We start from the raw sequence: 27,169 nt of genomic DNA on the forward strand, positions 1-27,169 counted from the left end.
ATTTTATGGATGAGGAAATTGAGATACAATTGAGATACAAGTCGAGGAACTTGCCCAAGGTCACACAGTAAGTAAGTTGTGGAGCTGAGGTTCGAGCCCAGGCTTTCTGGCTCCAGAGCCTATGCCTATCCCTACTAGGCTACACTACGTGGACTACAAGAAAACTCCAGAGAGGCAAGTAGGATGGACCTGAGTTGTTCAGGGGGACTGCATCTTATCTGCAGTATTTAAAATTTTGTGACAGACCAAGAAATTTCATGTAATATTGTGTAATTAAAAATACAAATAGGAGGCTGCCTCTCCTCCGGAGAGACGTATAATCAGAATGTGCATGATTTGCTTTACCAAAGGCTTCTCTCTTGAGAGTGCCCCTGTGCTCCCTTAAATGTCTCTATTATTTATTTATTTACTTAATTATTTTTGGTACTGGGGATTGAATCCAAGGGCACTTAACCAGCGAGTCACATCCCCAGTCCTTTCTATTTTTAATTTTGAGACAGGGTCTCACTAGGTTGCTTAGGGCCTCGCTAAGTTGCTGAGGGTCGCTTCGAATCTGTGATTTTCCTGCCTCAGCCTCCAGAACCGCTGGGATTACAGGCCTGCGCTACCGCGCCCGGCACACTTCTATTTTTAAAGTGTATAAAAATAGAGAGGTTCATTATATTCCATCGCATATTCAGCGCGTGCCCACCGAGCGTCAAGCGCGGGGTCTTGCGGCGCGGTTTCAGCTGCGAATCTGAGCATCCCGCCTCTCGGTTCTTCCTGGGGATTGGCTGCCCTTCGAGCCAATGGCGAAAGAGTTCCCCCGCTTCGGACGCCCCCGGCTGCTTCTGAAGACGCAGCTTCCTCCGTTTGGCTTGTAGGCGGCGCTGTGGGCTCACCCACTACTTGGTCACACTCAGACCTTTGGTCCCCACCCTCTCGGATTCTTTCAGACTCTCAGGAATGGAGACAAAATATATCCCAGCACCCTCACCCTCTCTGTACAATTCTTTCGTGGCTTTTTCTGCCTGTGCATCTTTCCCCGGCTGTTTCAGAACCCCACGCCCCGCCTAGTACCTTCTCTGGCTCTCTGGCTGGTGTGACCTCCAGCTATTCGGGCCCCTAGGGCAATGCTTGGGAAATCTTGATAGCGGCCCAACCGGCAGCAGGCACTTCTCTCTGTTGGCTAATTGTTTACTCGATTGTTTATTTATCCTGGAGTGGAGGCTAGCCGGGTGCGCGGGGGTGGCTGCCCCCAGGGAAGCCTGCTTCCTGTAGTTGGCTTGCTCAGCTGCCATTCGCCCTTTGGCGCACTGGAAAGAATTGCAGCGCTGGGAAGGCCCTCCTTGATGGTTCCGTTCATCCAACAAAACACTGCCTTAGTCCCTGCCTTGTGTCTGAATCTGCGTGAGGGGCATCGAGGATCACTGAGACAGCCTGGGCTTGCGCTCACAGAATGGAAAAGACCTATTACCAGACAAGAATGACTCGGGATGGACAGGGCTTGGGTGGGCGACTTAAATGGTCTATGGGATCCTGGAAGAAGCATCTGATCCAGCCTGCTGGGTAAGGGAGGGCCTCCTGGAAGAGGAGGGGACATCTGAGCTAGCATCTGAAAGAAGGGTAGGAGTTAGTCAGTGGACAAGGGCTTTGTATTTTTGGCTACCATGGCCACAGCCCCTACCAACCCTTTTGTTTGGCATTGGACTCATTCATTTATTCATCACCATTTGCCAGACTTAAAAACCAACCAGAGTCCCTGCCTCCATAGGGCCCACTCATATAATGGTGACACCAGCTCAGAAGTTCGTTCCTTATGGAGTGCTATAAAGAATAGGTGTGTAGTCTGGGTTTATGAATTATGCCACTTATTGGCTGTGTAACCTCTATGAATTATACCCATAATTGTGGTTCTGAGGATGGAGTAAATATGTCTGAAGTGCTTAGGAATATTGCCTAGTACGAATTGTTCACTTTTATTAAAGGATGAGGGGTCAGGCCAAATCTGAGGTCACTCTCAGGAAATGACTTCAAGGATAAAACTGAAGGATAAGGTGGTGTTCACAGGCTCCAAAAGGGGAGAAACTAGGCCCAGAGTGAGGCACTGCCAGTTCACAAATTCAAATGACAGGAAGGACCTTGAACATTTCACAAGTGTCATCTTAATTTGAGGTAGGGGTATCTAGTACTGCCACCCAACCCCTCAGCTTTCCAGTTTTGTTTGTTTTTTCTTCCAGCAACAGATCAGTACTGGGAACTGAACCCAGAACCCTCTACCACAGCTATACTTGCAGTCCTTTTTGAGAGAGGGTTTTCTAAATTGCTGAGGCTAGCCTCTAACTTCTGATTCTCTTACATCAGCCTCCCAAATCGCTGGAATTACAAATGAAAGTGATCTTAACATCACTTACAAAGGAGGGTTTACAATGATAGCCCACACACTTGATCTGGCAGCCTTACTGCTTAAAGTTTCAGGGCTAAATTTTAATTTATTTCTGTGGTACTGGGGATTGAACTCAGGTCTGGCACATGCTAGAGAAGTCTTCTACTGCTGAGCTATATTTTCAGGCTTTTTTTTAAATTTTGAAATAGGGTCTCTCTAAGTTGCCCATGGTGTCCCCAAACTTCTTGTTTTGGTACTTAGGGTGGAACCCAGAGGTACTTTACCACTGAGCCACATCTCCAGTCCCCCCCACCACACACACTTTTTTTGTACCAGGGGTTGAACCCAGGGGCACTTAACTGCTGAGCCACATTCCTGGTCCTTTTTTATTTTTTATTTTGAGTCAACATCTTTCTAAATTGCTTACAGTCTCTCTAAGTTGCTGAGGCTGGCTCTGAACTTGGGATTCTCCTGCTTCAACTTCTTGAGGGGTGGGATTATAGGTGTGCACCACTGCGCCCAGCCCTTGAACTTTTTTTTTTTTTTTTGGTACCAGGGATTGAACTCAGGGGTACTTAACCACTGAGCAACATTCCCAGCTCTTTTTATATTTTATTAGAGACAGCATCTCGCTGAATTGCTTAGGATCTCACCAAGTTGCTGAGGCTGGCTTTGAACTTGAGATCCTCCTGCCTCAGCCTCCTGAGTCACTGGGACCCCTTGAACTTTTGATCCTCCTGTTTCAGCTGGGATTACAGGCATGCGCCACCACACCCAGCTAAAAGTGCTAAATTCTAAAAAGGGTAGGCCAGGCGCAGTGGCTCATACCTGTAATATCAGCAGCTCAAAAGGTTGAGGCAGGAGGATCATGAGTTCAACACAAGGCACTCAGTGAGACCCTGTCTCAAAATAAAATACAAAATAGGGTTGGGGATGTGGGCTCAGTGCTCTAGTGCTCCTGAGTTCAATCCTGGTACTCCTCTACCCCCTGCATATAAAAAAATAAAAAGGGGCTGGGAATATAGCTCAGTTGGTACAGTGCTTGCAGCTTGCAAGCACAAGGCCCTGCGTTCAATCCCCAGCACTGCAAAAATAAATAAATAAATAAATAAAAATAAAAGGGTAATAAATAATAAAAAGAGGGAAATTATTTTTAGTCAAAAAATTTTTACTTAATGGCATGTTTCCGTTTACTTAAAGTTGAGTCCACATAATTTTATTTTTTAATGCTTAGAGAACACTTACTATGTGCACGGCATAATTTTTACACTTTACAAATATGCAGCAATACTAACCTTACCTGCAGTTTTGCTTTCCCAAGTTTCAGCTATCTGTGGTTAGCTGGAGGAAAATACTAGTATTTGCATTCACATTATTTCTATTACAGACCAGCATAGTTATAACTATTTTGCTTTTGTTGTTAACCTGTTATTGTGCCTAATTCGTAAATTAAACTTTATAGTAAGCATGTGTGTATAGTACACGTATACACACACACACACACGGCTTGAGTAGTTTTGGGTCTTGGACCTATAGTTTATTTAATTCTCAGACTATTCTCTGAGGGAGGTACGATTACTTTCCTGCTTTCCCATTTTATAGATAGATGAAGAGACTGAGGAAAGAAACGCAAAATGTAATCGGAAACGTAGCCTTTCCTCATGCATTCCTCAGGCTTTGTGCCCAGAGAGCTCATCTTCCATAATGCGTACTTCCGGAGGATTCCCAGAGGAACCCCCTCCTGAGTTCGGAGGAATCCAGTGTTACAGCGGTGCCGGCTCCAATCAGTTTCCCCTCCCAAACTGACATTTAATTTGCAGGCATTAGCACAGTGCTAACTTGGAAAGGCAGGGCTGTATGCAGGACTGGGCTATCTTCCTCTGCCCGGGATCTAGTAATCACTGAACCACTCAAAAACTTGTATCAGCGCGCGCATTGCCTTCAGATTTTCCACCCTGCGTAGGGTAAGAGCACGCGCCTCCTAGCTCCGCCCCTTGTTCCAGAACCACGAATTATGAGGCTCGGATTGGGCTAAGGCGGGCCACGCCTTCTCGTGCTCCCCAATCAACTCCCTCGATGGGTACGCTCCCTCCTTCCCAGCCCTGCCCCACCGCCCCACGTTACGTTTCTCTTTCTCTCCTCCTCCGTTATCTCGGGGGTTGCGGCTCTCGCGGCAAACCCACCTCTCCTTGCATTTCATTGGCTGTCCAGGTCCCGCGCGAGCTGGATCCTGCCCTTGGTCCCCGCCTCCGAACCCGGGCCCTGAGTCTTCGTTGCTGCTTTCTCCAAGAATCAGCGCGGGGCAGGGGCTGTGCTGTTTCTGGCGCGCGCCAGGACGCGCGCGCCTCCCGACGGCCACTCCCTCTGCCTTGCGCCAGTAGTGGAGTCGGCTGGCAGCCCCTATTGCGCACGCGCACTAGCCCACCCTGCTCCCTCTGCCTGTTCGCGGGTCTCCTGGCGCTCAGTCTCGCGCCGCAGCAGCGGCATTTTCTTGGGGCGCACGCGCGTTGTGCTCTGCGCCCATTCCCAGCCCCCGGCTGCGACGGTGGCAGAGAGCTCCTCAGGCGAACGGGTGCTTCGCCGCTTCCCGCTGCTGGTCATCCTCTCGTGGCGCGCGCCCCGGGCCGTTATCCCCCTGCAACGGTCCCCTCGCCACGCACGCGCAATAGCGAGGTGCGCGCGCGGGAGCGGCGGCCGCAGGAAGGAGGTGCCGCCGCCATTGCACGCGAGGGAGGGAGGGAGCGAGCAAGGCTGGTCCGCCCTCCCTCTGGTTCCCGCCCCTCCCCCCTTCCCCTCCCCGCCCCCCGCCCCGAGGGAGAGCCGCGGCGCGGCGGGAGGAGGAGGAGGCGGAGGCGGAGGAGGGAGCCCGCGAGGGAGGGTCCGCTCGGCCCCCCGCCGCCGGAGCCGCCGCCGCCGCCGCCGTTGCCGCCGCCTCAGCCGCTGCTGGACGAAGAGCAGGGGAACATGGCGCCGGGGCCGCCGTCTCCGCGGCCGGGATCGCGAAGACCGGGGCCGCGCTGAGGGCGCCCAGCTGGTGAGTGCGCGAGCTCGTGGACTCCGGGCTGCGAAGCCGGGCGCCGCCCCGCTGCGGGGTCTGGGGGAGGCGGGGACGGCGGGGCCCCGAGCCCGCGAACAATGGAGGAGCCGGAGGGGGAGGGGAAGGAGCGGCCCCCCAGCGCCCCTGGTCCTGCGGTCCCCACCGCTTGGCGCTTGGGCCCGGCCGGTGAGGCCCGCCTGCCCTTCGGACTGGCCCCTGTCCGCCCCAGCCTTGCTGTTCCTGCGCGTGCCCCCGCCCCCGATCCGTTGGGATCTCGGTGCCTGTCTCGTGTTCCCTCCGCCCCCCCCCCCCCTTGACTGCAGCCACCCTGCTCCCGATTCTGCGCCTCTCGTTTTCCCTCTTCCGTGTCTGGTAATGCCCTTAGCTCCTCTTGGACTCTGCAATGCTTATGGGACCCACCTCCTCCTCATTGACCCTTCTGCATCCCTTGTTTCTGGCTCCCACTTAGAGATCCGTGACTCTTCTGCCTTCTTTCTTATTCCGCTCTCACCACCCTTGGTTTCTGTCTCCGGCCCCTTCTTTGACCTATCCACTGTTATTCCTGCCGTATAATGTCTTGCACTCCCAGGAGCTGTCCCTTTAGGACCTGCGATCTACCTCCTTGGTGATCCATCCGAGTCCTGTGGATTTAGACACTGCTACCTCCGGTTCTGTCCCTTGAACTTAATTCCATCTCTCTCAGGCCCAACTATCCCTTACCCGCATTTCTGTTCTGGCCCTCACTGAACCTGCTGCACCCCGGAATGCCCCTCGACTGTCTCTCTCCGACCCTTCTCTGACTTGGATGCACTATGTTTGCTGCCTCCTTTTATCAGCTCTTTCTTCTGTTTGCCATTCAGACCCTTTCTTCTCTTCCAGATCTTTTTGCCTCCCACCTCTGCCCTCTTCCCTGAGCTCAGATCTTGCAGTCCTTCCCTGGCAGCTTGCTTTCTGCCTTTGCCTTCCCCGGAAGCAGCCTCCTCCTCATTCTCTGACCCTGCAGATTTCTTATTTCTGCCATTCGCTTACCTGACCTCTTTCCCTGGCTCAGTCTCTGTCAGCCTTGGCTCCTCCCCACCTTCATTTTGGCACTCCCTTGAGCTGCTCCATTCATTTGCTCCCCCTTCTTTGGCCTGTCTCCCCTTCAGTTCCTTTATGCTTAACACCTGCTTCCTGCCTCCTCTTTGCCTCCCCCAGGCCTCTCCTCCCCATTGTGGCCCTTCTTATACTTGCCTTTACCTCTCAGCTCTGACCCATCTCCCAGCCCCATTCCTATCCCGCACCCAGATCCTTTCCACCTGGTCTCTCCTCTGATTTTTTCAGTTCTGCCCCATCCTTTATTTAGTACCCACCCACCTCATCAGGCCCCTTTTGGAGCTGTCCACTAGCCTGTATATTTTTTAACTCATTTTTAACTTTCCAACACTGTCCCTCTCAAAGTGGTCCCCTTTAACACTGGTCTTGTAAGTGCATTCCACCTTGGGTTCCTCTCAATTCTAAGTTTTCCACCTGACATTCTCTCCGTGTCCTTTTAATTTAGTTGCAATCCTCCACTCTTTGTGTATTTGTCCTCCCTCCACTGCACGTACCTTCTTTTTGAGTCCTCTTTCCCCCAATTCTGACATTAAGATGTTTTTCGAATTTTCCTTCTTACTACTCCCATCCCTTCTTGGAGCTACCCCAGTTCTTTGACTTATGTTCACTCCTTGTTGATAATTCTCCCTTTCCCCTTCCACCTTTTTTTCCCCTTTCCCCTCATAGTCTGTCAGGCTCCTCTTGCATTTAGTTTCTATTTGACCTGCGTTTCCTGGCTCCCCACTGTGGCCCACCCATTCCCCATTGAGGGCTTCCCCTTTTCAGGCATGTCTTCCTCTCCTGTTTCCCATCCCTTAGCCTCACTGGTGAAGCAGGGAGTTTGGACCTTGGGTTCTCTAGGCACTGAGAACTTCAGCAGCTTCAGATCCCTGAGCCTGAGGGTTTTATCCCCTGGGATCCTGTGAAATCTGGTAAATAGGTGAGGGTTGGTTAGTTACTGCTCTAGGGAGCCTAGGAGTGTCTCCCACATTTCTTCCACTTCTACTTAGCTTACTGGGGAAGTAGATCTTATTACCCCATTTTCTTTCCTGTGCTGTATTTCCCTCCTCCCTTCAGATCACTGGGCTTTGCAGCTTTGTGTCCTTAGGAAAAGGGGACTGCAGCTGCTCACAGGTCTTTATTCTTTCTCACTTACCCTCCCTCTGAGCTGTTGCAGAGACATGGTTTTACCCTCTTCCGCCTTCTACCTCCAAGTCAGAGCCCCCTGGGAGAACTTAGGAGTGTGTTTTTTTTTTTTTTTTTTTTTTTTTTTTTTTTTTTAATTCCAACTGGCAGGTCATATTCTTGTTTTTACCCCAGCTCGGGAAATGCCAGTTCTCAAGTTCTCCTGGATCCCAGGGGGCGATATGGTCCTTCTTGGTGTTTACTGCTCTGGGCCTACAGAATCTCGGCAGTCTGCCTTGCCTTTTTTAATGGTCTTTGGTTTGCCCTGTGACCTTGGGGGACGGGCTGGGCAGGGTGGGTTTATTTCTTTTTCACCTCTGCCCGGGGAACGCTGCAGCTTCCTGGTCTTCAAAATAGTGAGGGCCTGGGTTTGGAAAGCACTTTGCGGTTGTTTGTTGAAAGAGAGAGTGCCAAGTGTCACTCAGATTTCTGCCCTCTGGTATTGCTGGCACTCCCAGCCACAGGAGCTGAGCGCCTCTGGGCAGATCCACAATGGGTTCAGAAACTGGTTGGCATTCAAGGGGTGTGTGGGGTGAGCCCTCACATTCCCTGGACCTTCTGGGGAACTCACTGGGTGGAGTTAGAGAGGGTTGTTAGGAACCAGCTGACATGAGTTCAGTGTTGGTGGTATCTGGGAATTGTGCCTTCCCTACCTTTCCTGGGCTGTTTTCAGTAATCTTGCAGTGGGTGTGGGCCTTAGGAAATCCATTCAGAGGTAGAGATGGCTTTTACAAAAAAGCCATCCAAACATTTTCCTCCTTTAACTTGGAACGGAGGATCTTTGGCATGGTCTAAGTTTATTTATTTTATTTCTTAAGTAAATCAAGAGCATGATTTTTTTCCTGTGGCCTAGGGCAGTTGCATATTAAAGCAGCTATCCAGCTGTGAAGGAACATTTACTGGAAGGACTTTCTTAACTGAGCTATGATCAGACTATGTTTATTTCAGCACTTATTTAGAAATAGTTCTGTGTGAACACATTTGAAATAAAAAACATTCACTGTCATCTACACATTTGGAGTGTTGACTCATTAAGTGTTGGGGCTATTGGTATATGAGACAGTAAAGTGGGCTGGATAGTAGTAAATCTGTAGCACTTGCAACTAACTTTTTAGGACTTTTAAATTTTCTGGTAAGCATTCTCCTAATTTTAATGATCTAACTGTGGCATGTAGTTTCATCGTTATTGCCTTAAAGAATTTTAGTTCATTACCAGTGTTGAACCTGACCTCATGTGTCATGGTTAATTCACTGAATTTATTTTTGTGTGTGTTCCCCATATTGGTGTAGTTGTTTTTATTCTTAATGTGGAGGTGACAGCCAATTGAGAATAAAAACAACCGTATGCAGTACCCTTAAATTTGTGTTGCACAGTTTTAATATCACTGGCAGCATAAAAAGTTTCTGCATGCCCAAAGCCTAAGTTAATATAATTGTAAGTGTGGAAACATAACAAAGAGCTGATTTTTCTTCCTAACCTGGTAACTGATGTTCCAGTGACTGTCCGATTTCTCTGATGGTAGCAGAGGCTCCAGTCCCATCATTGACATTTACTTTCATGATGGAATTGGGTGCTACAGAAAATGTAGGGTAGTCGCCTTGGCTTCTGGAACGGTCACAGCAAATAGGGGTGAAGTATGAGAGCAGGTACAAGTAGCTATTTTCAGCCTATTAATGTGATTTCAGGGTTTTTTTTCCCTGTCCAGACTTTTAGAAATTGACCTTTTTTTTTTTTTTTTTTTTTAACTAATCTTCATTGTTTAAATTATCCCCCCTTTTAAAACTATCCCCCCTCCATTACCCACCTCCTTTTTTTTCTTGGCATGGTGCAGGCTATGGGATAATTACAGATCAGAAAATGGTCATTCCTTGATACCAGACAAATGGAAGAAGTTGTCTGGGTTGCGCACACCTAGGTCTGATGATGACTTCTGGCAAAAGTCAATCTGGATGGCGGGGGTGAGGGTTGCATAGAACTGGAACTTTCTAAGTGTGTGGTCAGTCTGTATGATGAGTAAGGATGTCAGGTCAGTAGAGCTGAAAGTGGGGAAGGTCGGATGACTCTGTACCTTCCTCTAGTCTGGTCTGCTTTCCTACCTTTGGCTGTAGTCTCCTAAGGCACTTTGCAGGGCTTTCCTTTGAGCTCCTATGACTGTTGTCATTCACCACATAGTAGTCTGGTGTCCTCATTTACTCAGTGTGACTTTTAAAAAAAACAAACTTTTAAATCTGTTCTAATTAGCCAGTGTGACTTTTGATTAATCATGTTTAATCATCATCATGTTTAAAATTTCTTGTTTTTTACAACATATAAGATAGGTGAAATTGAGATTCTTTACATGAAAAGGGAAGGTAACTAGCAGAAATGGCTTCAATGACCTTGGGTTTGGTGGTCCTCAGTTTGGAAATCAGTGCCTAGTCTTAATTTCTTTATTTACAGGTAGGAAAATGGGAGACTTGCTTGGAGCATTGTGGCAGGCTTCTGCCACAAAAGAAGAGTACTGGGCAAAAGGGCAGGGGCCTGTCTTCTGGTCTAAGCCTTGTCCTGCTTATTAGGACCTTGGACAAATCCTTCCCTTTCTGGACTTCCCACTTGTAGTCTGAAGTGCTGAGGGCTCTCCAGTCTGGATGCATCACAAGCATAGTTAGTACTGGGACTGGGCTCCTGGTGCTGCTCTTAGGTAGTTCCCTCTTACCTCTCTTCGGGTTAGTAAACTAGAATTGGAGTGGGGCTCTTTGATGGGGGAATGAACTGGATTACTTTCGTCATGTACTTTTTCTAACGTAAACACTGCCTCTTAGCTGTTCGCATGGAAATTAGTGTGTGATTTTGGAGGGTGGACTATCCAGATTGTATTAGCTACATAACTAAAACCATATACCTCTTTTAAAAAACAATATGGAATTTTTCAAGCTGAGTCATTGTTGACCTAGGCTCTCAAATAGCAGTGGTCTGAATAGCACTTGAATTGCTGGTATTAAGAAATGCAAACAAATCATTCATGTTCATCTTCCTGAAAATTTATTTCTGTTTAACTTTTGATAGGATGCTTTATCAGGCTTGATTTTAAAGAATTCTTGAAAATAACTTTTGGCATCTGTCAATCTGATTTTCATTTATTTGCTTCTCTGATATTGAGAAACATCATTAACTTGATACATTAGCAGAGAACCAGGAACTTCAAGCCATGGAGCATCATCACAGGAAGGCAATATTTATTTTTGCTGAAAATAGCCATATTTACCTATTTCCTTCATCTTATTGAAAGGAACACTGCCATTTTATGACATTTGTAGCTTTTGTGACTGTTGCATTATGTCTGTAGGTGTTTCATTCCCCTTTGCTCTCCTAGTATCTCTGCATTCTTCTTTGTTGGAAGATGTCCTCTTCCTCGTCACTGTCGTAATTTGGTAGTTGAATTTGAACAATTAATAGGCAGCTTACCGTGGTGTAAAGAACATTAAAGTTCCCTTCCTAAGCCCTGGCTCTGCCATTTACTAGCTGTGTGACTTCGGCCAAATAACAACTTTTCACTTCTCTGAACCGCATTTTCTTTAACTAGAAAATGAAGGGATTATATTAGTTGGTTCTGCCTTATTTTAGAACTGATAATACTTGATTGGCTTATCTCTCTAGATAGTATACTCCTTAAGGATGGGACTCTCATATGCAAAATACCTTTTACTTGATAGGCCCCCTCTACAGACATGTTGATGAAATCTAAACAGATGCCAAAACCTTGATTTTTTTTTTTTTTTTTTTTTTTTCTTTTTGAGATCATGCACCAATTGTAAAGACCATCCTTTGGCAATAGACTTTTAGAGAGCATCCTTCCCTAGTTGGTATTTAATCCACATATTTGCTGTATCATTAGTGTCATGACCTTGGTGCAAGGTTAATAAGTTATCACTTACTAACAGTGTTATGATCCAGGTGTGTCTGATTCCAAAATTTATATTTATTAGGCTTCCTTGCTACTCTGGGATATAAAAATACCCTATAGTTTATCCCTTTAAGGAATTTACAGTCAGTTGTAAACAAATATATAACGTAGGCTGAAGGGAAATGATTGTTAAACTATTCTGGTTAATGTCTGACTCCTTGGGAGGCAATCCCACATTAATAGTATTAAAGGATTTTCATGTTCAGAGACAGCACACACAGTGTCCAAACCTGTTCCATGTCACAGGAATTTTTTTTTTTTTTTTTTTTTTTTTTTTTTTTTTTTTTTGGTGGTACCAGGGATTGAACCCAGGGGAACTCTACCACTGAGCTATGTGCCCAACCCTTTCTATTTTAGGGTCTCACTAAGTTGCAGGGGCTGGTCTGGAATTTATGATCCTCCTGCCTCAGCCTCCTAAGTTGCTGGATTACAGGTGTGCGCTACCACACACGTCCATATCACAGTATTCTGAAAAGAATCTACAGCTACAAATACCAGCTTGTTTTTCTAGCCAACATATTGGAAAAGTTGAACATTTTATTTCTGACCTGGAAAAAATCAAAGTATAACAAAACTGTAAGTAAACTAGTCTTAACATAAAGAAGATAGAAATATTTGGTCAGGATTCCTTAAAAGTCTGTATTATCTTTGGCACATAGGGAAATATCTGGGTAGTTCTTAATTGAGAGAGAGATCTTTTTCCTTTTTTGGTGCTGGGGATCGAACACAGGGCTTTGTACATGCTAAGCATGCTCACTGATCTATACCCCCAACCAATATTTTCTTTCTTTGAGAATATCTTTAGGCAACTAGAAATATACAGAATATATACAACTGTGATTTGTCAAATTGCAATTAAAAATTAGGGACTGGGGATGTAACTCTGTGATAGAGCACTTGCCTAACATTCACAAGGCTCTGGATTCAAGCCGTAGCACCCCACCACCCCAGGAAATGATAAATAAAATTTAAATGAGTTATAAAAAATTTTAATTGTATAGATAGAAATATATAGATATATGGATAGAAAAACACTGTGTGAAGCTGTAATTATTTAGTCACTTTAAAAAATTGTTTTTTAGTTGTAGGTGGACACCATACCTTCATTTTATTTATTTATTTTTATGTGGTGCTGAGGATTGAACCCAGTGCCTCACACAAAGTAGGCAAACACTGTACCACTGAGCCACAACCCTAGCCCCTAGTTAGTAACTTTTTAAGTTGGAGTTTAAAAAAAAAAATATTGGGGTGAAAATATGTTAGCCAGCTACAGATAATAGCCTCCTGAAGTATAAAAAAAAAAAAGAATTGAAAAATACATGTACAGTTGCATTGTATATTACCCCATTTCCATTTAAAAGAAAGGTCAAAACTGGCTTCATCTCTAGCAGCCTGTGCTACTTAGGAATGAGACAAAGGAAAATGATCACCGTTAATTGCCACAGGCAATTAAAAAGGGTTCTTTGTTCAGTAACAAATTGATTGTGTACAAATGAAAGTCAGCACTGCATTAATAGAAGATTATTAGACTCTTGAAACCTGCATCTTTAGCTAGAGTGGCTTTCACTTTGAGAGAGTTACTTCACTGGGAAAAGTATACCTAAAACGCTTGGTTTTAAAAACTACTAGGTCATTATTTTTCAAAAATGTTTGATTATGTTTATAAGTAGAAGACTGGTTGCTGCTTTTGTGATAACCTTTAATGGCCTAAAGTCATTGCGTATCTTATTTTATGTTTTTTGGTACTGGGGATTGGATCCGGGGTACTCTACCACTGAGCTACATACCCAGCCCTTTTATTTTTTATTCTTTGATTTTTGGTATATGGGAGTAAACCCAAGGGTGCTTTTTTATTTTTTATTTTGATACAGGGTCTCATTAAGTTGCCGAGGTTAGCCTTGAACCTGCAATCCTCCTACCTCAACCTCCAAAGCTGCGGGAATTACAGGCATTCACCACCACTATCGGCTTATTTTTAAATTTGTGATAGAGTCTCCCTAAGTTGCCTAGGCTGGCCTTGAACTTGTTATCTTCCTGCCTTAGTCTCCAGTCACTGGGATTACAGGATTATGTACTTTTTAAAAATGCTGCTGACCTAGAAGAAATTTCTTCCAAATGGTCAGTCAATAAAGGAATGTAGAGCGAACCTTTGATAAATTAGGAAAAAGGGAAACAGGCTCTGAGTTGGTGAGGGGGTGGGTCCCAGCTGTTAGCAGGTGCCCAGTATTAGTCAGTCAGTAACCACAAAAGCTGTGAAAAATGGCAGTGTTCTCTTATGTAATTGGCATTCTATGTGTGTATACAGGGAATATGTTTTCTTGTGTAGATTCCCACTTTTTGATTTTCTAATTTTTTAAAAAAGTTTAAGATGCTATCTATTTGTAGAAAAGTACATAAGTCTTAAATGTACATTTGTGAAATTTTTATGTTCTGTAGGTTCTTTCTTCATATGATGGGGCATACTTTCCTTTTTTACATAATTGGGTTTTTTGTTTGTTTTTTGGTACTATGGATTGAACCCAGGGGCACTCAACCACTGAGCCAAATCCCCAGTCCTTTTTATATTACTTTGAGACAGGGTCTTGCTAAGTTGCTTAGGACTTGCTGAGTTTCTGAGGCCAGCCTTGAAATTGTGATCCTCTTGCCTTAGTCTCCCAAGTCGCTGGGATTACGGGTATATGCTATTGTGCTCTGCTGTTTGCTGGGAATTAAAAGGAAAGACAGTGGTCATTTGCTACTGAGAGTATGATGTGATTAATACTCAAACTGCTGTCAGGCTTGCAAATTGCTGTGAACTTTCTAGAGAGCAGTTTGGCAGTATTTTAAGAGACTTAACAGCCCTTCATCTACTTACATTAGTCTGTGTGAACCAAGTAGTGGTGATGCAAACCAAGATTGTATATAAAGATATTAACTATAGTGACATTTACAGATTAAAAAAAGAAGATCTGTGTCTTAACCTTAGGGGAATGTTTGCCTTATGGAAAAGTATGGAGTCGCTCATAAAGTATGAGTTTTGGAGAATACTTGACTTGGGAAAGTGCACACAAAATAAAATTAAGTGTGGGAAAATGTGGATATAGAACTGTAAACAGTGTGAGTCCAGTTATATTAGAATATATATGGGAAAACATGGAAGAAATACGCTCAAGTGCTATTAGTAGTTACCTTTGTGTTGTAGGATTTTGAGTGGTTTGCCCTTTTTTCCCTCTGAGTTTTTCTAAATTTTCTTCAAGGGCTTTACTATTGGTTTAAGAAAAAAGATTGAACAAGCTTTTTTGGTGAAATGTGGTTTTGTGTTTCCTTCCTTCCTTCCTTCCTTCCTTCCTTCCTTCCTTCCTTTCTTGGATTGAACCCAGGGATGCTTTACAACTGAGCTTCATCCCTAGCTCTTTATTTAATTGTTTTGTTTTGTCTTTATGAGACAGGGTCTTCCTAAGTTGCCCAGACTAGCCTCAAACTTGGAAGCCTCCTGCCTCAGCCTCCTTATGGTTTTTCATATAAACATACAAAGCAAAAATTGAACTGAAAAGCAGAGATTGAAAAGTTGTGAGATCCTCTGGACTCTAGTCCCTCTAGGGCAGTCACCCTTTATTAGAGAATAATCAAATTAATTATTAACTATATATATATATATATAAATGTGTGTGTGTGTATATATATATATATATATATATATATACTTTTTTATTTATTTTTTTTTTTTGCGGTGCTGAGGATGGAACCCAGGGCCTTGTGCTTGTGAGGCAAGCACTCTACCAACTGAGCTATATCCCCAGCCCAATTATTAGCAATATTAACAATTAATAGCAATCATTGCTTATTTTGTACTAGAACACTACTGATTGCTGCTTCCCTCTCCTCTGAGGTAGGTGGAATTTTCCATTTCTCCGTGGGGACTGGAATACTGGTAAAAGGGACTTGTTCTCCTAACCCCCCAAGTTTGTTCTTTGTTTTGTTTTGTTTTGTTTTTTTCTTGTAAATATCCGGGATTAAATCCAGGGGTGCTCAACCATTGAGCCATATCCCCAGCCTTTTTTTCTATTTTATTTAGAGACAGGGCCTCGCTGAGTTTCTCAGGGCCTTGATATGTTGCTGAGGCTGGTTTTGAACTTGTGATCCTCTTGCTTCAGCCTCCCAGGTGGAGCTGCTGGGATTAGAGGGGAGTACCACCACACCCTGCTGGTTCTTGTTTTAAGGGGAAGGAGCTTAGTCAAAGTCAGGAATATTCATTCAGTTAGTTACATCTTTATTTTATGAGCCGTGAATATTTAAGGAAGTTTTAGGGGCTGGGGTTGTGACTCAGTTGTAGAGCGCTCGCCTGGCACGTGTGAGGCCTTGGGTTTGATCCTCAGCACCACATAAAAATAAAATAAAGGTATTGTGCCCACCTACAATTAAAAATATATATAAAAAAATTCTCAAGACTAAAAATATATTTTAAAAAAGATTTAAATAATTTTATTTAATATTCTATTTCATTGTTTTTATTAAAAATAATTTTAAAACCTAAGGGAGAAGAGGGAACGTACTAGATCTTTGTAGCTCTGGAGGATAAGGGGAGACAAGTTTTCTTTCTCCTTTTCCCGATCATTGAGCTAGTGTTTTGGTGTGCACCCATTGAAATTACCAGTCACAGAGACTTTGCCTCCTCCTCTCTGGAGAGTTTATATCCCTATTCTAAAACAAAGGCAATTCTTCCCTTACAGGTAGCACAAGGAACACCCTGTTTTTGTACCAGAAAGTAAAAATTTTAGAAGGCCAGTGGCCTAATTTTTTTTTTTTCTTCTCCTCGATCTTATCTTAAATAACTAAGTGTGGCTGAACATTTCAGTGCAAGAATGCATTGACTAGGAAGACAGATTTCATCTTATTATGAGAAAGAATTTTTTAAGAAACCTGTCCAAGTTTAATTTTGAATAAGGTCATTTGGAGATTTTAAAGTTTACTCCATTTGCTCTTATTGTTCTTATTTAGCAGGACACTCATACCCATTTATTTACTGTCCGTTCTTTCTCTTGTTGGGGAGAGTACCATAAGGCCCAGTGGTCAGTGTGAAAGGGTTTAAGTTCAGGTGGGGGGGGATTGCAAAGTTTAAGAGAGTTTTGGAAAGAGACTCCTGCAGAATTTTGCCTTTCGTTCCTCTCTCTCTCTGTTTTTGGTTGTACTGAGATTGAACCCAATGCCTCATGTCATGTATGCTACGTGCTCCAACACTGAGCTGCACCCCCAGCCTTGTCCTTTATTTTTATTCCTAGAACAGGGCTGGACAGGTCAATTGGAACACAATATTTGTTGAATAAAGTTGTGAGGTGTGAGAATCCCAGAGAAGATGAAGTTTGAAGTGTTTTGGTCCTTGGAGTCTTAAAATCCTTCAAGTGATGTAGAGGAAAAACCTATCTTTTGTTAGTTTTCATTTTGCTTCATATCCACTTTGTGACCTAGGATAAGATATTTTTATTTGGAGTTATCTTGTCTATAAAATGGACTTTTAAACACCTACCCTGCGTGATTGAAGTCTTTTTATTTTTGCTTTTTTGAAAACTAAATGCTGCAGATGAGGTGGTGTACACTTACAATCCCAGTGGCTCGGGAGGCTGAGGCAGAAGGATCACAAATTTAAAGCCAGCCTCAGCAACTTAGTGAGGCTCTGTGAGACCCTTTGTCCAAATAAAATTTAAAAAGGGGATGTGGGGACTTAGTGAGTAAGCATCCCTGGGTTCAGTTCCTGGTACCAAAAAACAAAAAAAGAAAACTAAGTGCCAATAGTGAACATAAAAGCTCTTTAAAGTTGGAAAACCTTTTGAATTTGTTAGGAGAATGAAACAGTTTGGTTAATGAGAATGTTTAGTGTGGGCGTGTGTTAGGTGCTGCACAGGCAGCATGATGAAATTTTGAGTCAGTTATCAGCAGCACATGCCATTACTTTGTTATCTCTTGGTCTTTGTACAGCTGGTAACTTGCCCCCAGGAGTGGCCGGTTTTGGGGTCTTATCAGTGAGCATCTCACACATTTAAACATTAAAACTCACATCGCAGGCCAGATAGCAGTGGTTGAGGTTTGTTTGGCATTCTTGGTGTTAGGTCAGGCCTCAGTTGCTTTTTCTCTTGTTAGGACTGGCTTAGCCTGAGCCCCCAGTCACTCCTCTTACCCCTCCCCCTGCACCCTCTGACAGGACACTCAGACATGGCACCTCAAGCATCTCCTCTACGAGAAGGGGCTCTTAGCAGTGTATACTCATAGAGTCACGGTGCAAATTAAAATGGTGTATTTAAGAAACTTAAAATAGTGCCTGAGTCCTCCTAAATGCTGAGTAAGTGTCATCATTGGTTTTGTAGTACTTGGACTTGACTTTTATAGTTTTGGAGAGTATGGTATTCGGAAAGCAAATACAAGTTTACCAAACAGGCCTTTTCCTTAGTTTTGCGAAGGAGGGCATTTTAAAAAAGGAAGGAAAACTGTTCTTTATTTCATAAAATGTGAGATCCAGTAACAGAAAGAAAGATAGTCCTTCCCAAGCAAGTTGACCATCTTACATGGACATATGTAGGTAGGTTCCTAATTCTCATTTTACATAGACTGTGGAAAACGTTGCCATAGACCAATACCAATAATATATGGAGAAACATTTAGACAGCCAGACAGATCATGTGCCTGTGATTTTGTTGTCACCCTAAAAAGCTGTTTAGCTTCTCCAAGCCTTAGTCTTCTCATTTATAAAATAAGGATATTAATATCTCATAGGATTGTTATGAGAAACCAAGGAAATCCATAAAAAGTGTTTGACATATAGTAAATGTTCAATTAATAAATTATTATTCTTGGGCGGGGGTTGGAGCTTAGTGGTAGAGCACTTGCCTGCCATGTGTAGGCCACTGGGTTTGGTTCTCAGCACCACATATAAATAAATGAATAAAATAAAGGTCTATCAACATCTAAATTTTTTAAAAAAATTATTATTCTCAAATGATAAGTATTTATTGAATGCCTTTGAGTGATTTTATTTATTTATTTATTTATTTATTTATTTATTTATTTTTGGTACTGGGGATTGAACCCAGAGATGCTTCACCACTGAGCTCCAACTCCAGCCCTTTTTAATTTTTTTGTAGGCAGTGCCTTGTTATGTTGCCAAGACTGGCCTCAAACTTGCAATCCTCCTGCCTTAGCCTCCCAGGTCACTGGGATTACAGGCATGTGACCCGGTGAGGCCTTTAAGTAAAATTTAGTATGCTGTGTGCTAAAGGGGATTCCAAGAAGTAGGGTATCATGCTTGCTTGCAGAAATCTCCATGGTATTTTCTTTGTTCTTTCCCATTTATTCTCTCTACAAGCCATTGGGGTCACACAAAACAAAACAAAACAAAACCTTGACTGGTACACTGCCCTGCCTAGAAACCTTCAGGGTTCCTATATTTTCTTTAAGACGAAATCTACACTTGTTAAGTTACCTGTGGAACCCTTTATAATTTGGCCATTCTTCCTTCCTGGTCTTGGACTTCTCCCATTTAAATACCTATCTCCAGCTATCTGCTTGTATGAAGCTGGCTCCTCTTTCCAGAGCGCCCTTACCAACCCTTCTCCAATTGGTGACTTCCTGCTCATCTTTCAGCATCTCTAGGGTCTGCGTTCTCTGATACCTTGCTTACTGGGATTTTCTCAGCTGTGTTCCATTTGCACTTTGCTGGTGGTGTGATGGATGTAACTTGTTTTTCTGTAGTGATGTGTCCATATGGTCTTTCATCAGTAGTCACGAAGCACCCATGATATGCTCCTTTTCCCCTGTTCCTCAGCCACCCTGCCGTCTGCTTAGAGCCATCAGTGTTTTACCAGAGATATTTTTATGCACAAACAAGTAAACATGAGTATGCATGACCTCCCTCCCCCTTGCATGAATAGTAGCATGCTCTAATTACTGTTTTGTATCTTTTTTTTTATCACTTAATGTTAGGGGAGATTGTTCTGTATTAGCATAGAGGGAATTTCTTTCTTCTTTTTTTTTTTTTTTTTTTTTTTTTTTTAACAGCTTTATGGTATTCCAGTACCAGACATGCTGCCAGTGATTTAGCCAGTTTTCTGTGGATGGGCATTTGATTTGTTTGTAGTTGATGTTGTTGAGAAAACTTGGACATCATTTTGCATGTGTGAGATTATACTTGTAGGAGAATTCCTAGGAGTGGAATAGTTGTCTCCTGCTTCTTGAAGCATTATGAACAGTAGCTCATAGGACAAGGTTGGAAGGTGTCTCTGTTGGGATGAATTGAACTTTCCAAAATCCCCTTGTAGTAGGACAGTCAGTATAACATCCCTCTCTCACCTTAGGGAAATCTTTTACATTCACTCACACAGCCAAAGTAGATCTCAGAGACTCTTCATAGTAATAATAGCCAGTACCTCCTTAGCCTTGCTGTCTGCCAGACATTGTTTTATGTACTTGACCTGTGGTAGCTCAGGAATCCACATAGCAGACTTATGAGATAGATACTGTCTTTGCATCTAGGACTCAGATGAGGAAGCTGAGGCAATGCACATAACTGGGTGGTGCAGGGAAGAGTTCAGAGAAAGGAGAATAAAGCAATACCCTTACTTATTTTATTAATGTGCACGTTAATAGCTAGTGATTTCCATTATTTAGAAATGCTTCTCTTAGTTAATGGTACTTGGATGGGCATAGTGCATTCTTTGGTTTGTTCCCTTGATCCCTGGTTTAGCTTACTTGTCAAAGATTTCCAGAATGATCTGTTAATTCCAGTTCCATTTTCCCCTTCTCTCCAGGACCTTTTAGTGAGGTCCTCATTTGACTTTACATTGTAGTTTTAGGGAATTTTCATCTAAGCTTATTTTAGCAAAGTACAAGCAAAGCCGATCACCTACTTATTTCTTTAATCCTCCATGAAGTATTTTCCCTTTTCAATTTGGGAAAGAGCCCTGGAAATTTTGGAATTACATGATATTTCTGGAAAGCCAGTGGTGTGGTCATTAGTTATCCTGGAATGCTTGCTTAATGCCTAGTTCAAATACCGGCTCTCTATTTACAAAGTCTGAATTAGCGTCAGGGCTTCTTTTGTATCATCCTTATTCAGTAGAACTTTCTGAACTAGTGACATGTCCCTACCTGAAATGTAGTTAGTAGAACTGAGAAACTATAATTTTGATCTTGATTGATTTAACTCCTCCAACCCCGTGTACCCCTGGGGATTGAACCCAGTGCCACCGAGCTACTCAACCCTTTGTATTTTATATTTTGAGACAGGGTCTTTTTAAGTTGCTGAGGTTGGCCTTGAACTTGTGATCCTCCTGCCTCAGCTTCCCTGGTAGCTGGGATTATAGGCCTGTGCCTCCACACCCTGCTTTATCAAAGAGGCTGAAGTATGGGGGAGAGTAGTGCAGATTTAGATGATACGCTTTTCAAAAAGAGAGCTTGCTTCCTTCCTTTTTCCCTCTCTCCTCTCTTCACTGCTTTTCCTCCCTACTCTGGCGTAGGGATCTTCTTGTGTAATTGCTTCTGATAGCTGAAGTACATAAAGTAAAGTATTCTTTAAGTTCTACCTCCCAGGTAATAACTGTTGTTAACAGTGGTGGTTTATTCCAACATTTGTGTTTTTAAAATGATGGAAAAAGTTGTTAGGGTTCATTCGTGATTCTAGAAAGTGGACGTTACTCAAGGTTGTGGGTGTGAGAGTTTAAGGAGCTGGAGGCTTAGTGTGCAGGTCATCTGTATAACAGAAGTATGACTAATACTGGTAAACTCCCTTTATAAAGATGGCTGCCTTGTGATGGAATTCTGTCCTGACATTTAGAGGCCTTCGTGAAAATCTAGGAAAGAGAATATGAGTCATCCTTCTCTTCCTTCCCAGGTTCCAGATAGTTTTGCCAGCTTTGTGTTTTGAGGATGGGTTAAGGGTCTCAACTCCTTCTTTGTATGCTTGGGGTGTTTAAGAGAGAGATTAAAGAGGATTTACTGCTTGCTGGGAAAAATGAAGTAACAGAAACAGGTCTGCTTTTAAATATGTTCCTCCATAATGGAAGCAGCATCTTAGGTCAAGTTCATTTGTAGGTGGTGTAGGTGTGTGCGTTATCTTGTATATATCTTACCATGTGAGGATGCCATGGATTTTTTTTTTTTAACTAGATTTCCTTGAATCCTTAATAATAGAGATAATAGTAATCTCTAATCCAAATCTTCTGATTCCTCATTGCCATTGTGTATGAGAGGACATATTTTCTGATTGGGCTGGTGAAGTTGGGGGATATGGAGGCATAGATGGAGAATGATGATAACTGATAAAACTGTTACTCAGAAGTAAAGGCAGATATTTTTAAAAGTCCTTGAATTAAGTAGAATGGGATGTGGGATCTTGTATTGAATTCTGGAACAGAAAAGGAATTAGTAGAAAAAAATTTTTCAGCTTTTTCTCACTAAAGTTGCTTGGGCCTCCCTAAGTGACTGAGGCTGGCCTCAAACTTGAAATCCTCCTGCCTCAGCCTCCTAAGCCACTGGGATTACAGATGTGCACCACCATACCTGGCTACTTTCTTAGTTTTGACAGTGCTTACAGAACACCAGGCAGGATTCCTGCTCATGTTTCCACTGGCTCCACTTGCAGTTTCCTTGGGCACTGGGGCTGTGGTTTGCTATATACCAGCATACCTGTCATAAATAGCCACATTCCTATCAGGGAGAGAAACTTGGCAATGTGGAGATGAGCAAGGACCTCCGGACCAGCTTCTTTTTGTATTTCAAGCTCCTAGGGGTCCAATTTAGGGAAAATGTTTTGTTTTTGAAATATCTGCTTTTCCTATACTTCTTGAATTTACAGCTCCTTTTACCATAAAAGATGATATGGGACTGGGGTTGTAACTCAGTGGTAAAGTGCTTGCCTAGCATGTATGAGGCACTGGGTTCGATCCTTAATGCCAAATAAATAAAATAAAGGCATCAAAAATATTTTTTTAAAGTGTAGGTTATTTATTTAGATACAAAGGATTTAACCCAGGGGCATTTAACTACTGAGTCACATCCCCAACCCTTTTTATTTTTATTTTATTTTATTTTTATTTTTTTTGCGGTACTGGGGATCGAACTCAGGGCCTTGTGCTTATGAGGTGAGCACTCTACCTGCTGAGCTGTCTCCCCAGCCCCCTTTTTATTTTTTGACAGAGTCTCACTAATTTACTGAGGGCCTTGCTGGTTTTCTGAGTCTGGTTTTTGTTTGTTTGTTTGTTTTTTGTGGTGCTGGGGATTGAACCCAGGTGCTTGCCAGAGTGCAAGGCAAGCACTCTACCAACTGAACTATATCCCCAGCCCTGAGTCTGGTTTTGAACTTGGGATCCTCCTGCCTCAGCCTCCTGAGCTGTTGGGATTACAGGCGTGTACCACCAAACCCGGCACATAGGTTATTTTAAACCTGCTATTTAGTCAGTAAGTAGTGACTACTAAATTATCTAAAATGTGTACAGTGCTGGGTGAAATATATGGTACTGTCAGGTATGACTCCTGCTTTTTAGTTTTTTATGTTCTAGTTGGGAACGATAAAACATCTTCACCCTGTGGTTTGTTATTGTGACTTAAGGTGAATCAGGTAGGAAGAGGAATAGGGGCCATTGTGGTGGGTGGTGAGTTGTTAGAAAATACTGAGGCCATCACCTCTGTGTTCAAATCCCTTAATGTTGGTATAGCTTCTGAAAAACTAAATGGTTGGTGAATTTGGGTTACCTGTAGTTAGGCATGGCTAGAAATGCAGATTATAAACAAAGATTATAAGGGTCTGTGGAGCCTGAAGCAGTGTCCGTGATGGACTTGGATTATAAACTGAAGTTTGGTTTTGTTGAGTCTCTATGGAGAGACGATCTGTAGCTTTCATCAAATTCTCAAAGGAATCTGTGACCCAAAAAAGATTAGAACCACTGGTTTAGAATAACACTGAGCCCCACGGCCTCATTTTGTCTCTTTGACTTTACCATTTTAGATTGGGCATGGTGTTTTGTTTTTCCCTGATGCTTATTTGGAGGGGTCCTTGGTGCAGAGAACTCTGCTGTTGAACATCTAAGAGAGGAGTATGTAAGTTGTTCTTCTTGGAAAGTTGGTATTCTGGCTTTTAAACCTTCGTGTCATCTCTCATTGTTTAGTAAACTTGTTTTTCTGTTTGAAGTAATGGTTACAGCTTTCCCAGGTCCAAGTGTTTGTTCCCCGGTGTCATATGTTTATATGCTGAGCTGTAGTCATTATAGAGCTGAAGTAGCAGAGTGCTGGTCCTTGAGGCTGTCATCGGTGTAGGTGCTCAGAGGCGGTAACTGTTAGTTTCATAAGTTACAACTAACACACAGCTTCAAGGCTAAAGTCATGGGGGATGTGTAAGGTAGGATGGAAACCCAGGGGAAAGGTTATTTAGACTTAACTCTTGTGTTTTACTGAAATTTCACTGTTGACTTATTACCTCATTGATGTGTTGCAAACCTTTGCATGCGAGGATATAACAGATTAGGTAGTTATGGCCATTGCCCGACTTGAGGTCTGTTTGGAAACACAGTGACTGAAGCCCTCGCTGTGACACATATTCACATGGAACTCTTAATGAAGACTGCTGACTCCATTTCCCTGCTTTCTGTGGACAAGAGTGTGAGGTTCTCTTTGCTCTTAGTCACTCTACAGGTATTTATTGGACACTGCTAAGGGGGTGTGACACTGGACTGGACCCTTGGACTAGACTGTTTACTTGCTCCAAGAGCAGATGAAGGTGATTGGATGGCATCCGTTTGGCAATATTTTTTGATCTCTCAGAAATCAATATAGTGCTAAGGTTCCCTCTGGTGGGAGGTAGTGTAGATGGGCTTTGGAAATCAAAATACCAGTGTATAAACCTAACTCTTCCACTTTCCAGCTGGTTAGCCTGGATCAGGCCTTGGTTTTCTTATGTGTAAAATGGGAATGTAACTCTGCCTGCTCTATAGGACCTTTGCATTATATGAGAGACTGCATGTCAACTGCTTTGCAGAGAGCCAGCCACATCCACATACTAGGGCCCAATAAATGGAAGCTGTACCATTACTACCAGGTGAGGATTATAAATCTTGGAGGCATGCACTTATTTTATTTATTCATTAAAAATAATTACTCTGTGATTCAGAAGTAAGAGTATTCTACTTGTACAAATGGGGAAATGGTTATTTTGGGGTAGAAATAGTAGCTAAGTATCTTTGACCTTTCTTGCTTGCATAATTTGGCTAGGGCAAATGTTCTTAATCGGGTTCTGAATTTTTTTATGTAAGTATATTTTTTTCTGGGAGAGAGGGTCCAAATTTTATCAGAGTGTCTGAGGAATCTTTAGCTGTCAAAAGATTAGAATTGGTTAATTAACCTATTGGGTGTCTATGGAGCCATAGTTAGTACCTTTGATCCTAAAATTGTCCATAATAATATTACTAAAGAGAACTTTTCCAAATTAAGGACACAATGAAGATACAAAGTGAAAATTCAAAAGGTTTTGTGTGATTTTTTTTTTCCCCCCCAAGAAAGAGGTAGGATAAATAGGGTAGAAAAACAGGTATCAGGACAAAGTTTAAAAAAAAAAAAAAAAAAAAAAAAAAAAAAAACTGCCTAGCTGGATGTGATGACACACACTTGTAACCAGCAGCCTTGGAGGCTGAGGCAGGAGGATCACATGTTTGAGACCAGCCTCAACAATTTAGTGAGACCCTAAGCAAATGTGAGATCTTGTCTCCCAAATGCTAGGGATATAGGTCAATGATAAAGCTCCCTGGATTCATTCCCCAGTACCAAGAAAGAAAAAAAAAAAAAAAAAAAAAATCTAAAAGAAACTGCTTAAAAAAATTAAATGCCAATGTCTTGCCGTCATAGTTCTGTTCGTGGGTTGAGCCCAAGCTGGAACTTCTGGTGATGTGCTGTCCAATCAGACTAGACCAAGTGCTTTCTCCTGAACATATGTGTAGACTCTGCCAGCTCATGAGGCCTCTCTGCCTAGAGGTGCCTTCTCCCAGTGTGTAGAGTAGATGTAAATAAAGGGTTATGGAACTGTGGTGAAGAGTGGTGCATATGAAACATTTTGTTGTGGTGGTGGTGCTGGGGATTGAAGCTGGGGCCTTGTGCATGCCTACAAGTGCTCTACCACTGAGCCACATCCTCAGCCCAGCATATGAAGGGATCATATACCTGCTTATGAGTGGAGAAGGATGGAAGTTTAAATTATTGAAAATATTTTTTAAAAAATCAAATGCCTGAGTGAAATCTGGGAGAGTATTTGGGGAATTAAAGTCTCAATGACAGCCTGGGGAGAGGGTAGAACCCTGCCTTGAATTAGGAAGTTGGAGTGTGAGGAACCAGTATTCAGTAGTATGACCTTGGCTAGGTCATATTACTTCTGAACTTGGGTTATCACCTTCAAAAAATGTTTGGGCCAGCTGTAGTGTTGCACACTGTAATCCCAGTGTGACACGGGAGGCTGAGGCAGGAGATCGCAAGTTCAAGGCCAGCCTCAGCAACTTGGCAAGACCCTGAGCTCAAAAAAAAAAAGGGGGACTGGGGTTGTAATTCAGTGGTAAAGCGCTCCTGGGTTCAATCCCCAGTACCACCAGGAAAAGAAATTGCTTGGATTGAACTTTTTGAACATGTAGTAGAGATATTGTTGCTGAACATTAACCTTGTACCAGGTGCTGTGTTAGATTCTGAGAACACATAGGAAACAACCAGATAAGATGCCCTGCTTCTGTTCCAGTGGAGTGCGTTAGTTGGAAGGTAGTCCTTTCTAGCTGTGTGATTCTGTGATCTGGAGAATGGGTGCCAGCCTCTGCTTGGGATTGTTGTGAGGGTGAAATGAGAAAGCACTTTAAAGATTATAAAGTTTGTTTCTCTTATTAATTATGAATACTCCCCCCCTTATCTTTTGGAGAGGTATTTTGTGTCAAACTCAGGGCCTTATGCATGGTAGGCAAGTGCTCTACCACTGAACTACACACAAGTCCTCTCGTTTTATCTTTGACGCATAATTTAAGCAGGTTTAAAATTGGATAGAAACTTCCTGTACAAATAGGAGTATGAACTAACCCTCCCAGGGTTTAGGCATATTTGAGGACTTAAATCTCTCAATAATAAGTGAAAAAAATTTTCTTTGTGGTACTGGAGATTGAACTGAGGTGCTTGACCACTGAGCCACATCCTCAGCCCTCCCTGCCACCACCTCTCCCTGCCCTCCCCCCCCCTTTTTTTTTTTTTTTTGAGATGAGGCCTCCTGAGTTGCTGGGATTATAGGCATGTGCCACCATGCCTGGCTATATTAAGTAAATTCTTAAACTGAATTGCGATATAGGTTCGTAATGCCATCGTCACCAGTGAACAGTTTATCTGAGGAGTGTACCCTCACTTATGAGTATTTTGGAAGGATTTCTGCAGTTGGTTTTGTTTTTTTGCCTTTCCATGAATTTATTTATTTATTTATTTTAAAGGTTTTAGACTGGCATTATTTTTAAATATAATTTCAAGTTAGTAAAGACTACACATTAGGGAAAAAACAGACCTCTAATGAATTGGGGCTTTTTTGACCATAAATTC

The 27,169-nt window shown here is 42.9% G+C and overlaps 1 protein-coding gene across 1 annotated transcript in view; it reads left to right on the forward strand.

Moving 5' to 3' along the window:
* Positions 1-5,194: 5,194 nt before the first annotated feature.
* Arhgap35 (Rho GTPase activating protein 35) overlaps positions 5,195-27,169 on the forward strand; it is a 110,408-nt gene continuing 88,433 nt past the window's right edge. Inside the window, 1 exon segment of the mRNA XM_047527659.1 lies at positions 5,195-5,399. The gene's annotated coding sequence lies outside the window, so the exon portion shown is untranslated.

Source organism: Sciurus carolinensis, chromosome 16, assembly GCF_902686445.1.
Source record: "Sciurus carolinensis chromosome 16, mSciCar1.2, whole genome shotgun sequence".
NCBI classification, from domain to species: domain Eukaryota; kingdom Metazoa; phylum Chordata; class Mammalia; order Rodentia; family Sciuridae; genus Sciurus; species Sciurus carolinensis.